The following is a 13,909-nucleotide window of genomic DNA, read 5'->3' on the forward strand; positions in this document are numbered from 1 at the left end:
ACGGGCCACGTTGAATCACGCGGTGACATCAGCCCAGTTGATGGCAGGGCAGCAAAATGTGGGAATCTGGCTCCCCCAAAAGAAAGAAATTTGTGGGGCTCAGCCCCCACTCAGTCCCCCCGGGAGTGCTCCCATGGGGGTTGTACATAGAAAGGCGCCACGCTTTGTTAACAACAGCTAAGCCTTTACCTTACCCTAGAAAAAATTGAATGAATGGATGAATTACACCATACAGCAGCTCAAAATAGCATTTGAGGTGGATTACAATAATTTGTGACGTGTAATACAATACAAACCACCTAAAGAAGGACAGAGAAAATAAGACCTTTTACAGGAGCAGCAGGGTAATATGCAAAAACATACAGGGTTAGATAGTTACTGCATTTAAACAATGAGTGTAATTCCAAAATGCTTGGAAATTAAGATATGTCTAATGAAAAGAATTATTATGCATCTTTTCCTGTGTGATTTCAGAACTAGGTATTTCCTGGGATTATGTATTTATAGTCTCAGGATCCTATAATCTCTGGGGGCAGAGGCAGGATTTTCAAGCAGCAAAATAAATACCAACTAAGTGGTAGAACCTCAGGAGCAGAGGCTGCGTGCTCCTCTGGTCCTCTCCTATCTCCATGTCCCCACACTCCCCTTGGTATTCCAGCTCACTAGGAAATTGCAACTGTCACTCCCCCCCCCCCCCCCCCCCCCCCCCCCCCCCCCCCGGGAACTGCAGTTCTGACTACTGTTCCCAGGAGAGGAGAGGAGGAGGCAATGAGGTCAACACTTGGGAGAATAAGAATTGAAGCCTGCAAAGCTGTGAGGAAATTCTGTTAATCATGGAATTGTAACTTCTGGGCAGAGGAAGTCACTTGATCCTTTCAGTCAAGACTGGAAAAGCAACACATCTATTTAATGCTGACCTCAGAACACCTCTTCATTCAGTTACAATGGTTCCTTACCTTCCCAAAGAGATTTGCTTGCTTGGAGAAAAAGCAACCTCCAGATTGCTGGGAGCTTTGTGAGTTTTTCTCTTCCCTCCACCACCTGGTTCTTCAAGTTAAAATACAAATTACAGCCCCAAGAGGAAAGGAGGGGGCATCGATAAGGTGGCTGCCAATGATGAAAGGGACTCTGAAAATAAGGTGACACACTGTTTGCCAAGTTACTATAATAAGACACAGGTTCTAGCGCATTTGAGATCTGCTCAGAAATTTAATAAAAATGTTTCTAATATATGTGCATTTAAAAATTATTGGAAAATACAGGCAGAAACAAGAAAAAAAAAATAACCATGTTACACCCCATGGCAATCACTATTTGTATTTAGGATTTAGTCTTCTCTAGGTCTCCCACCATTCTAAAGGTGTCTTTGTCTCTGTCTCTCCCTACCTCTTTCTCTCTCTTGCTGTCTCTCTCTTGCAAAACTGGAGTTATAAGTGCATAATGTCCTATAACATTGTTTAATCATGTGTGGAAATACTTTTTTAATTTTTCAACCCAGGCAACCATGAGAGGATGATTCAGCTCAGAACACTTAATTCAGGGCATGTTTATGTGTAGCTGCAATTCCTCCATTCATAAATTCTCATCCTGTGTCCCCTGGGTATGGGGCTCTGTGCTGAGCCCACTGTGACGAGGAGACCTGGTCTCTTCCAGCTTTGAATCCAACAGGGGGGATGGATGCTAAGTGACACCCTGCGTGGGAAACCGCCTCTGCAGTGTCTATACCAGCTGGATCAGTGTGGGCTCTGACCTAATGACTGGGGCTACCCACTGGAAGTCTCCCAGTTGAGGTTTATTGTTACTGGGTTTGTCAGTGAGGCAAACGCGCAGAGTTTGTACAGCCATCTGCCGGCATGGTGGATTCCGCTAGTCGAAGGTTCCTTTCTATCCATGATGGTTACAAGTGAAGTGGTAGAATTGATCTCAGTCTCCTCGATTTCTGACAGGGAGCCAATTCTGACAAGCAGCCCTCATCACTCATGTCCCATCAGGAGTTGGTCCCTGTTCTTTGGACACCAGCCCAAAAGAAGGAGAGAGGAACATTTTTCACTCTATCTGTCCATAGCCCCTAGAGCAGGGGACCTGATGTGGGGGACAGTGGGCATGAGAGAATCTGAAGCCTCAGCCCCCACTGATGCCCATCTCCAGATGCTAGTGACTGGGATGCACCAGGGCCACGGGATCTTCGTATGTGTGCCCTTTGTCCCACTCCCCCTTTTTCTTTCTCTGAAAGGGCTCAGCTCAGTACACGCATAGCCTCAATAATCAAAACATAAGAGGCAATTTTTACTTTAAAACCAATCTCCGAGAAGCAAAGATTCTGCGTTTCATAGATTAAACTAGAGGGTAACACTCTGGTACTTAGCTAAAAGAAGTCCTTGAGATACATGGGAAGCTGGCTTTAATAAAATCTCCTTTGCAATTTTATAAGATGTACTGAATCCGTTTTGTCTAATGTTTCTTCTCTGGAGGATTGATCAGGCTGAACAGCCCACACGTTCAATATAATCAGCGTCAATCCTTCAAACTGAGTTGCACTGACAACTGCTCTCAAGCTTGTGGTCCACCTTGGCACCTGATTCTTTTCACCTATGCACCTAGCTCTTTTGCTGCATTGGTGCAATTGAGTTACCCTACTGCATTTGTCCTAACTGAACAGCAAAACGGTGGTTTCTGACACATCACCTCTCTAATCTAATGGACCAAATGAACCACAAAGAAAGTCCAAATGGAAGCTGCCCTAGATTTATGGGTAAGTGGGGGTGTTATCCCTTAAAAAATAATGAGAGCTCTTGTCCACAGGGGTTCTGAAGCCAGAGTAATAATTTCAACACTGGATATCAGCAGAAAAACTAATGAGACCATTTAAAGTGTGTGTTAATGTGGTATGTGTGTAAAATTAACAACCCTTTGATAGCTGAGCCACAAACAGCCCCCTAAGGTCAGTCTGGAAGTCACTGGAAAGACTGCCTCCGAAGGGCAGTGCGCCAGCCGTGTGTGGGAAGTCCCCGAAGCCTGGGGATGACCCAGCTGCATCCTATAATTAATACTGTGTTCTGCTAGCCCCTGTGTAAATGCCATTTTGTAACAGCTGCCTGGACCGTTTGTGGGAGCAATGGCAGTTGGGAGCATTTGGGTCACCACTGTGGGACCATTCCCTCCAACCCTTGGCTAATCAGTGCCAAACAATCACAGCAAGGCCACTACTTTAATCACAATAGTATTCCCCCATTACTGAGCGCTCAGTGTGCGCCAAGCTTCATACTAAACCATGCGCATGCGCCACCGTGTCTGGTCCTTCCACCTTCACCCAAGGTGAGCGCGGACCGTGTCCCACTCAAACAGCCCTGCAGACGGACGCTCTCAACATGACTCGCGCAGTCGTGTGGACAACTGTGTGAGCTGGACTCTTTACCTGGGTCTGTCTGATTCTTGCAGCTGCCCTCTTAACTTGCTGAGAAAATTTCCTTCTTACAAAGAGTCAGTGGCGGGTTACCTTCACAGGGGCAGGTGTGCTTGGAGATTCTCTAGGATATTGCAACCAAAGCCCCGAAATATTCCCAATGAACCGACTGACATCTGTTCTTCTAATGGTCTGGCTTAGAGGCACGGACATTTGGGTGCAGAAAGGTCCACCCCACATCCTACCACCAACAACAGAACAGAGGTGAAAAAGGAGAAGGCTCTTATTGACACACAGCCAAGGAGCAGGCGGAAGTCTTCCAGAAATGATTTCTCCCCTCTGGACATCCGGGCATCTTTTCATTGTCCAGCACTTTCTAAACTAGTCAGGATCAAAGACAGGCATCTGCAAACCTCATTCTAATAGCCTGGCCTCAGGGATTGAGAAGCAACCCGAGTCAGCCATGCAGCCCACCTCTTTCGAGGGTGTCTAACTCCACTGCTAAGTGCTTCCCCACTCAAGGGACCCCCAGGGGACAGCAGGGGCCACTGAAGTGTGTTTCCCAGGTCACCTCAGGATGCAGTCTTGCACACATACACCACGTCATGTTATACAAGTCCCACACAGGCAGCCTGTGTCAGTGGTGAGTTGAGGACCTTTCAGAATTTATCCAAAATACAGCCAAGAAACCCATCCCTTCCCTTTCAGAAGGGAAGAAAGAGAGGCAGTCAGTTGACAAGGAAGGAAAGCTCTTGGCAAGAAGCATGACCCAACTCTCAGTCCCAGGGTAGAAGGGAGAGAGACAGAATTGAGAAAGAAATAGCAACTTATACTTCTTCCTAATTTCACAAACCAGACCCCCTGGCTGACCTTTCAGACCAGCTGGGATATTATACCACACACCAAGCATGCAAACAGGGCCCATGCTGTCTTTCTCTGCCACTCTGTCCTCTGCCTCCTATGAGACTTTATATAGTACCCTTGGGCTGCCTCAGTTACTCCAGAAAAGCCCAAGTGAGCACAGCCTGGCTCGGAAGCTCGGGAGGAGCCAGGAGTTAGTGTGAGATATCAGGATGGCCCGAGGCCTGCACAGGAAACTGTTCTGGCACATGAGTCTTGGTTGCCGAGGTGACAGGCCCACTCCATGCTGAGGGCAGAGGAGCAGCAGCCCCATAGCAGCTGGGGAAAGGACTTGCCATGCCAAATCCCAGGAGCTCTTCCTCCCTCTCTTAAAAGCAATACAAAGGGAAAACAGCTCTCCAGACTACCAGACAAGTAGAATCTGCCTGCCCTTGGGATCATACTTCTTTTTCAGCAACTGATATATATCCAGTGACATGACACATTTCCATCATTTGCAAAACCTAAGGTCATTCAACAACCTGCACAATCAAGCCTCAACTCAGTCTCATGGTCTATCTCTACCACCCTGCAGAAACTCTCTAGGGGAGCCACTCACCATTCTCTAACCTTTCATCCAACTTGCCACGGCTTAGTTGGAGCAGTTCACTTTGCTAGGCATGCTTCTCCTCTTAGCCAAGAAGACCCTACCCATCTTTTGAAGGTCACCTCAAATACCTCCTCTACCAGTGCTGTCCCTCATTATTCCAGCTGCAAGTTGTCAGTGAATTATGGGCAGGACCTTTACATGGCTCCTTCTACACACTAGTATCTATCACGGACACATACATGTAAGATTCTTGTCCTTTGTCATGTTGTAGATTCTTTCTGTTTAGGTCAGAGTTCTGGGGACTCTGAATTCTTCACATTAGCTAGTCCAGTACAAGGTAGCTGCTACTTCTTGCTTTCTCAGTCCCCACTGTTCAGCAGGGTGTTTCTCTACTGCCTCTGAATGATGATCTTCTTCTGAGTCTCATGACTTTGCGGATGTTGGCACATTCAGAAGTACATTGTAGAAGAATTTTCTAAGAGCATTTTCCTGGGAGGGGGTGAAGATGGGGAGTCAGGCCATGTGCTACACAGCATGGTCATATGCACTTTCATATAAACGTGTCCTGTGAATTGTGCTGAAGAAAGTAGAAGATGGAAGACTAATTAAGGGATCTTTTCAATAAGCCAAGAAAAAAAATCATACATAACTCAGGTAGGGGAGAGGCAGAAGAATTGGAAGAACACAAAAAATACAAGTAACACTTAAAAGGGAGAAGTGATATGATGAGACCATGGGGATCGTTTTTTAGCTACCTATTATCCAGTTGCCCTTCTCGTAACAGAACTATGATTAACCTTCCTATGAGGAACCACCTTTACTAATCCCAGGCCAAGTGACTTGAGTGAGGGGCGTATCCCGAACTCGACTAATGAGAACACCAGATCCCCCTGTTATGATCTGGATCCGGAATGTTCCCCACAAAAGCTCATGTGTTGGAAGTATTTCCCCCAACACAGCAAGATTTAGAGGTGGGGCTCTTGGGCAGTGATTAGGACTCTGACCTCATCAGCGGATAGTCCATTTGCTAGATTAATCCATTGATAGACAAGTGGACTACTGACAGGTGGGATCTAGTTGGAGAAAGTAGGTCACTGGGGGCATGCCGTAGAAGGGTTTGTCTAGTTCCTAGGTCAGTCTCCACCCCCCACACACATGCTTTCTGGCTGTAAGCTGAACAGTTTTCTTCTTCCATGCTCTTCCACCATGATGTTCTACCTAACTCAGGCCCAGAGCAATGGAGTTGTCCCACAATGGACAGAACCTTTGAAACTGTGAGTCCCAAATTAACTTTTCCTCCTCTAAGTCATTCTCATCAGGTATTTTGGTCACAGTGATATAAAGCTGACTAACACATCCCCTGAGGATTGATTTGAAGTAGGATGTGTACTCAGCCTGGCCAATGAAAAGCTTATCTGGAATTTTTTCTGGTACTATCAGGAGACAGAATCTATTTTCTTTTCTCTTTTTTTCTGTTGTAGAGAAGCTAGAAGAACCTTTCAATAATGAAAAAAAAAAAAAGTGAAAAGACTAAGAAAAACTCCCACTAACATTTTTAAGACTTCAGACTCTACCTTGCTTAAAATCGGTGAAGTCAATTTCTATTACTTGAAAGTTTCCCAGTCTGTGGTAATCTACTTTAGCCAAAACGTGACATCATAGTATTTATGCATTTTATAAATAATGTATGCTGAAAGCAAAAGATATATTGTGCTTATGTCCTGTCTAATAAAGTCTCAGACTGCTTAAAAAAAAAAAATCAGTGAACTTCCCAATCTAGTGAACTAGTCCATTCTCCTTTGGTTTAAAATAAGCTGAGCTGTATTTTTGTAAGGTTCAACTGAGAGTCCTAAGTAACATAGGAAATGTGACCTGGGGATCTGGGAGTAAGAAGGTTACCACGGCATCAGTTGTCCAAACCCAAAAGAGAACGAGATAACAAACATCAATGTTTAGAAAGCATTACACTGTAAGGACTGAAATGTGTGTAGAAAATTAAACCAATATTAATGTGTTCAGAGTAAAGAAAAAGAAGGCAGGGAAAATGATATAATTTAACCAACAGTAGAGAGTGGAATTAATTCTTCTCTCTCAAGTGGTATCTTCAAACTGAATAGTACAAATACCATAAAAAGAGAAATGAAGGCAAAGATTTGGGAAAAGTGAAGAAGAATTTACTCATTAAGTATCTGTCCTGGTCTCCAGGCCTCCTTGCATGACATCCCCAAACACTGGAGGCGCCTGCAGGTATGGACTCAGCATCTCTCCAGGTAGTCTTTGAAAAATCACAAAAAAGAGAGGTGATGCCCAAAAATAATGTCCCAACTTCTAACAGGGGAAAAGGAGTGACTTTTGAAAACCTCACACTAAAAATCTAGACATCAATCCTGTTATGGCTTGAAGGCATACCAAAAATTCATGGGTTGGAAATTTAATCTCCAAATTCTCATGTTAATGGTATGCAGAGATAGGGCCTTTGGTAGGTAAATAGGATTAGAAGAAGTCATGAGAATGGAAAGCTCATGGGGGCATTAGTGGCTTTATAAGTAGGAGAGGCAAGACCTCAGTTAGAATGCTGGCACTCTCATCATGTGATGCCTTCTGCCACCTCACAGAGCAATAAGAAGACCCTTAACCCCAGATGCCAGGCAGATGCCAGTACCATGCTCTTGGACTTTCAGCCTCCAGCATCCTGAGTCAAATAAATTTCTATTCTTTATAAATTACCCAGTCTCTGGTAATTTGTTACAGTCACAGAAAATGAATGAAGACAAATCCCTGAGAAAATTTCAAAGTTTATTATTAAACAAGTGGGTATGAGTACTTTGAAAAATAAATGCAGTAGTAGTGAAGCATACAAAATCAACATCATTTCCCTGGCCTTCCTATAAGACCTCTCATGATCCAGCACCTGCTTACCTCTTCTTCCTATTCCCCTCTTTCCCCACCCCAGCCTCAGCCCAACCGCACCAACCACACATATATACACACACTCACTGCTAAAACCACATTCTATTACTGAATTGTTCCAAATTCATTCTTACTACAGGGGTTTCTCCCACTTTTCCTGTGGCCTAGAACCTTCTTCTGTCCCATTTTAGCCTTGCAAGCCCTTTCTCATCTGTTAGATCTCATATCCATATGACCTTCTTTATGGGCAGGGGTTGTGGTTCAGTAGTGGAGCGCTTGCCTAGCATGTGTGAGGCACTGGTTTTGATTCTCAGTACCATTCAAAAAATACATAAATAAAATAAAGATATTGTGTTCATCTTCAACTAAAAATATTTTTTAAAAATATGACCTTCTCTAAAAGGACTATTATTATTCAACCTGAAAAAAGGAAGAAGTCTTGCAATATGTGGCACCAGAGATGAAACTTTGAGCACATTATGCTAAGTGAACTAAGTCAGCCACAGAAAGATGAAGACTGCAGGAATCCACTGATGTGTGGCACTGAAATAGTCAAATCCACAGAATAAGAGTGGACTTGTGGTTTCTAAGGCCTGTAAGGAAGGGAAAATGGGGAGTTACTAAACAATGGGCACAAAGTTTCAGTTAAAATAGACAAATATGTTTTAGGGATTCATTGTCCAAAATCATACCTACAGTCCACAATAATATGTTATAACCTTAAAACTTTGTTAAGAGGGTAAATCTCATGTTAAGCGCTTTCACAACAATAAAGTAAAATTAATTTAAATGAAATAAGATGAAATAAAAAGACTTATTGAAATAACTTCTGTTCTATTTCTATTGATCCCATGATCTTATAGTATTCTTCATAAATCACATCCCTATCTAAAATGATATTATTATTTTTATTTATTTTTTGGGATTGGTTTATTTCACTTAGCATGATAGTCTAAGTCAGTTCCATCCATTTGCCAGCAAATGCCATACTTTCATTCTTCTTTATGACTGAGTAATAATCCATTGTGTATATGTCCCACATTTTCTTTATCCAGTCATAAAATGACATTATTGTTGGGTGTGATGGTACATGTCTGTAGGTCCAGCAACTTGGGAAGCTGAGGTAGGAGGATTGTAAGCTTGAAGCCAGCCTCAGTAATTTAATGAGCACCCTAAGCAATTTAGTGAGTCCTTATCACAAAACAAAAAATAAAAAAGGTTGGAGATGTAGCTCAGTGGGAAAGCACTCCTGGGGTCAATCACCTGTACCAAAAAAATAAAATGATGTTCTTGCTTACTTCTTTATTACCTTGCTCCACCTTCCGGAACTGTGCTGACCCACAGACACATGTGGCTATTGAGCACTTGATGTGTGACTAGTCCTAACTGAGATGTGCTATTTGTGAAAATGCACATGGGATTTTGAAGACTAGATGATGAAAAAAAAATACAAAATGTCTCATTCAATAAATATTTCGATGTATTCAGCAAAATGCAACATAATATTAAAATTACCATTTACCCTTATCCTTGGTTTCATTTTCTGTGATTTTAGTTATCTGAAGTCAATTGCCATTTAAAGTATTAAATGGAAAACTCCACAAATAAAAAGTTCAAAAGTTGTAAATCACTTTTATTGCAGTAGCCTATTATAATTGTCCTATTTTATTGCTAGTTATTGTTGTTAACTTCTTACTTAGCCTAATTCATAAATTAACCTGTACCCTAGGTGAATGTATATATATATGTGTGTGTGTGTGTGTGTGTGTGTGTGTGTATATATGTATGTAAGTATATATATATGTATGTGGGTGTGTGTGTGTGTGTGTGTGTGTGTGTATATGTATGTAAGTATATATATATGTATGTGTGTGTGTGTGTGTGTGTGTGTGTGTATTTGGAGTGTATATATAGGGCTTAATGCTATCCACACCCAAGGAATGTCTTAGAATGTGTCCCCTGTGGACAAGGAGGGAGCATTGGATATATATTTACATTTAGAACTATGGTTGGGAAACATGCTAGGTATTCAATTCCAAAGTTGCTGATTGAATTAATAAACCGTATTTAAAAATAGAGTTATCAGCTTGGTTGGTCTTAGAAAAACTATGTCTTGTCTTTCCTCAAGGCATACATGAAAGCTACCATTTGTTTAGAGCAAATTCAAAGAAAATCGAAAGGTCATGCCCACGGATGTTGCTTTAGATCATCGGGATAAACCACTTTCAGACAGGGGAAAAGCAAGTTCAAATTATTGAATCTCACTGAATCTAAGTCACCATCTTATTGGAAATGCACCACTATTTTATATGCAAGGAAGAAATAACCTGCCAAATAAACTGAGAGACATCATTGAGCGTAAGCTGTCATCCATTGTAAGCTGTTAAAGTGGGGAGGAAATGCGTGTCTTAGAATGAGAAAGGAAGGTGATGACCAGCCAGAACCTGTGTGGGTCATGTATGTGGAGGTGAGGTTTTTTCTCGTCTGTCCTCTCCTTATTCCTTCCTTTGCTTCATCCTGTGGGAAGAGGGTATTTTCTAAACCATGATCCAAAGCTGCGATTGTTATCATAGTAACTCTGAGAATGTGCTGTGAGAGGTATTAGGATTGCTCCATTCCAAAGAATCTGAAGCACATTATTGTTGTCCTGTGACAGAAAGTGAGGAATTTCATGCATCCTTCCAGGGAAAATTCAAGACATGTGGGCATGGAGCCAAGAGGTAGGGACACCAGAGAGAGAAGGGACTCCCTGAGGCCCCTCAGGGGATGAAGCAATGGAAGCCTCTGCCAGAGGAAGAAACGTCTAGAGGCATCGTTTGGGTCTTTGTGTGTTTGTGGCAAAATGGTAAGAAATGGTTTTCTTTCAATAAATTACACCTATACTGTTCCAGGGGTTGAGTATATACACGACTTTGTTTCCTATAGATTAAGAGAGATGTTGACAAACAGGAGAAAATCTAGACCAGCAGTTTTTAAGCATGGTTTGCAAACCATGAGCACTAGGAGTTCTTCACCACTGGGGACACATCGGTGCAGGGAGGATGAGAGCAAGAAGGCCTCGGAGCTCCATCCCAGTCCTCTTCTGTTGATTTTCTCTATTTGGCTTCCACACAGTTTTTTTCTATGGACCCAGTAATTCCTGGCCCATTTTCAAATTGTGATACCCCCTCCCTCATAGGCCTATTTCCCTATCCTTCGAGTTAGTTATTAGAAGTTGATAGGTTGTAACTGGACATGGTGGCCAATGCCCATAATCCCAGCTATTTTGGAGACTGAGACAGGAGGATCACAAATTTGAGGTTGGCCTCAGCAACTTAGCAAGGCCTGGTGTCAAAATATAAAAGAAAAGGCTGGGGATGTAGCTCAGTGGTAGAGTGCTTGCCTAGCCTGTGCCAGGCCCTGGATTCAGCCCCTAGCACCACACACACACACACACACACACACACAAACACACACACACACAAACACACACACACACACAAACACACACAAACACACACACACAAACACACACACACACACACACTGAATGGGCCATAGAACTGACATTTAGGGCTGGGGATATAGCTCAGTGGTATACTGCTTGCCTCACCCATGTGAGGCAATGGGTTCAATCCTCAGCACCACGTAAAAATAAAGAAAGAAAGAAATAAAGGTATTATGTCCATCCATAACTAAAAAAATTTTTAAGAACTCACAATTATGACTAGACCTCACCCTCATCACTCCACAATTGCCTACATTGAGGATTCTGTGAATTCATAGCTCCAACCTAATGACTCTCCTACTCTCTGATTTGTCCCAACGATTCTGCTTCTATGTAAGATTTAGTTTTCTATCTATGGGCTACTTGGCTGAAATAATTTTGAAAACCACCAGTCTGAAACAGTGGTTCCAAAACATGGTCAAACATTGTTATAACTTGATAACACAACATCATTGGCATTACAATACACATTCTTGGTTCTCATCCCAGACCTGCTCTGTTAGGTGCTCAGGCTGTTGGCTGACACACAGATGAGCTGTCCATCACTAAGAATATTCTAGTAGTAGCTACATGGTCAGATTTCTGCAAATTCAGTGGAAGTTTCTTTATTGGGAGTTAATTGGAAAAAAAATTAAAACTCTAATACTACTTCCAAAGCGATGACTAGAATTGATGTTAGAATTCCTCCCCCTAGGGTTGGGCTTGTAGCTCAGTGGTAGAGCACTTGCTTAGCATGTGTGAGGCCCTGGGTTCAAGTCTCAGCACCACATATCAATAAATAAATAAATAAATGTCCTTCAACAACTAAAAAAAATATAAAAAAAAAAAAAAAAAAAAAGAATTTCTCCCCCTCATTCTCGGCCTTTCGCTCTCATGAGCTATGACAATGGGGGTCGAGGCACTCAGTGGAGTATTAACCATCCCAGGAATAGTTCTAGTACTTTAACGGGAATGAGATTTCTTCATGGTAATTATACATTTGTTCTGATGTATTTCCCAGGCAGAATAAATCAATATAACCAATTAAGGAAAGAAAAGAAACAATGACAGCATGATTCACATTCATCTTTCAGTTGAGAAGATAATAAATTCTTACATTTGAATATGGAACACCTATTGATGTATTATCAACCTGATAATGAAACTTAATTAGCAGGAGCAGATACAGTGGGAGTCGGTCCTTTGCAGCCTCTTTCTTCTCTTCCTTGTGTGTTCTTCCTCCCCAGCCCACACAGGGATAGAATGCATAAACCTAAGATTGAACACATCAGTCCCTGACCCTCTGCCTCTCCCAACTCTAGGATCTAATTACTTAGACTTAGTCTTGCCTATAGCTGAGCCCATCCTGACCAAGTTGGGCACACATCTGTTTCTTCCTCCGACAGGTATTCACTGAGCCCTGGATTTAAAACCTGCCCTGTATTATGTGACGGAAATGGAAATGTGAAGGAGGCATTCACATCTACTCCTTTAGGTAGAATGGCAAATAGGGGATTCTAGCAATCAAGTTTCCCTAAGTCCACTGTCTGATGATGATTTCTCCTTGGCATCAATCTTTCCATAATTCCAACTACACATACCTGAGCCATTCAATGACACTTCTTTCTCCACTCCTCAATGGTCCTCCAGTTTCTATGCTGGGATTGTAGACCTGTTCGAGCCCCATATCCCTTTGTTGAAGTTCTACAAATCCCACTTGATTTTCCTGTTGTGAACTTTATATGAGGAAGGAACTTTCTCATGTAAAAAGAGAGGATCTCTTGCTATCTCTTCCTCCATGCTGTCACCTGTCTGATTTTGGTAAAAGTGGGGTTTCCCAAATCTCACCAACATATGGATATAGATGGAATCATAGTCACCATAATAACTTACTTTTGGCATCATTGGTTGCTGTCCATATGGGTTCCAACATGTGTTACAGAGTTTGTAGCAGTCTGTTTTGTTGTATAACAAAATACCTGAGGCTGGGTACTTTATAAGGAAAAGAGGCTTGGTTAGCTCATAATCTGGACGATCAGGCACCCTCTTCTATTTGGCATCTGGTGTGGGTCCCCCTGGCTATGACACAACATGATAGAGAAATGAAAAGGGAAACGGCCATGTGCAGAAAGGGACAGGTGCATAAGGTAGCTTCACTTTATAGCGACCAGCTCAAATGTGAACTAACTCCACTTCTCAAGACCACCCACCATTAACCCTTTCTGAGAGCAAGGTCCCATTGACCTAATTACTGCATTAGGGCCCACCTCTTAAATATTCCACCACCTCAATACTACCCCAATGGGGACCAAACTTCTAGTACATGAACCTCTGGAGGATACACACTCAAGTCGTGTCCAAACCAGAGCAGAACTTTTAACTTTTTCCTATACATGCTAATAATTGCTGGATCTGGAGGCAGTAGAAGAAATTGGATTCTGTCCTTACAATTGCCCCTGTTCCATTTTCAGCAAAAGTTTTCCCCAGGGTCACATGCCTGGCTATCTCCTGCTTTAGGATAAATTCTCAGTTCTAACTCCTCACAAAAACTGCCATGTACTCGTTAATCAACTTACCACATTTGCTGAGTGTCCTCGGCTACCTGAACATACTCACTACTTCAAGTTAAGCTCCAGTGGTTTGAACTTTGTCCCTGCATCCCACCCCCACCCCCCCCAAA

The sequence above is a fragment of the Sciurus carolinensis genome, chromosome 11 (assembly GCF_902686445.1).
Source record: "Sciurus carolinensis chromosome 11, mSciCar1.2, whole genome shotgun sequence".
NCBI lineage: Eukaryota > Metazoa > Chordata > Mammalia > Rodentia > Sciuridae > Sciurus > Sciurus carolinensis.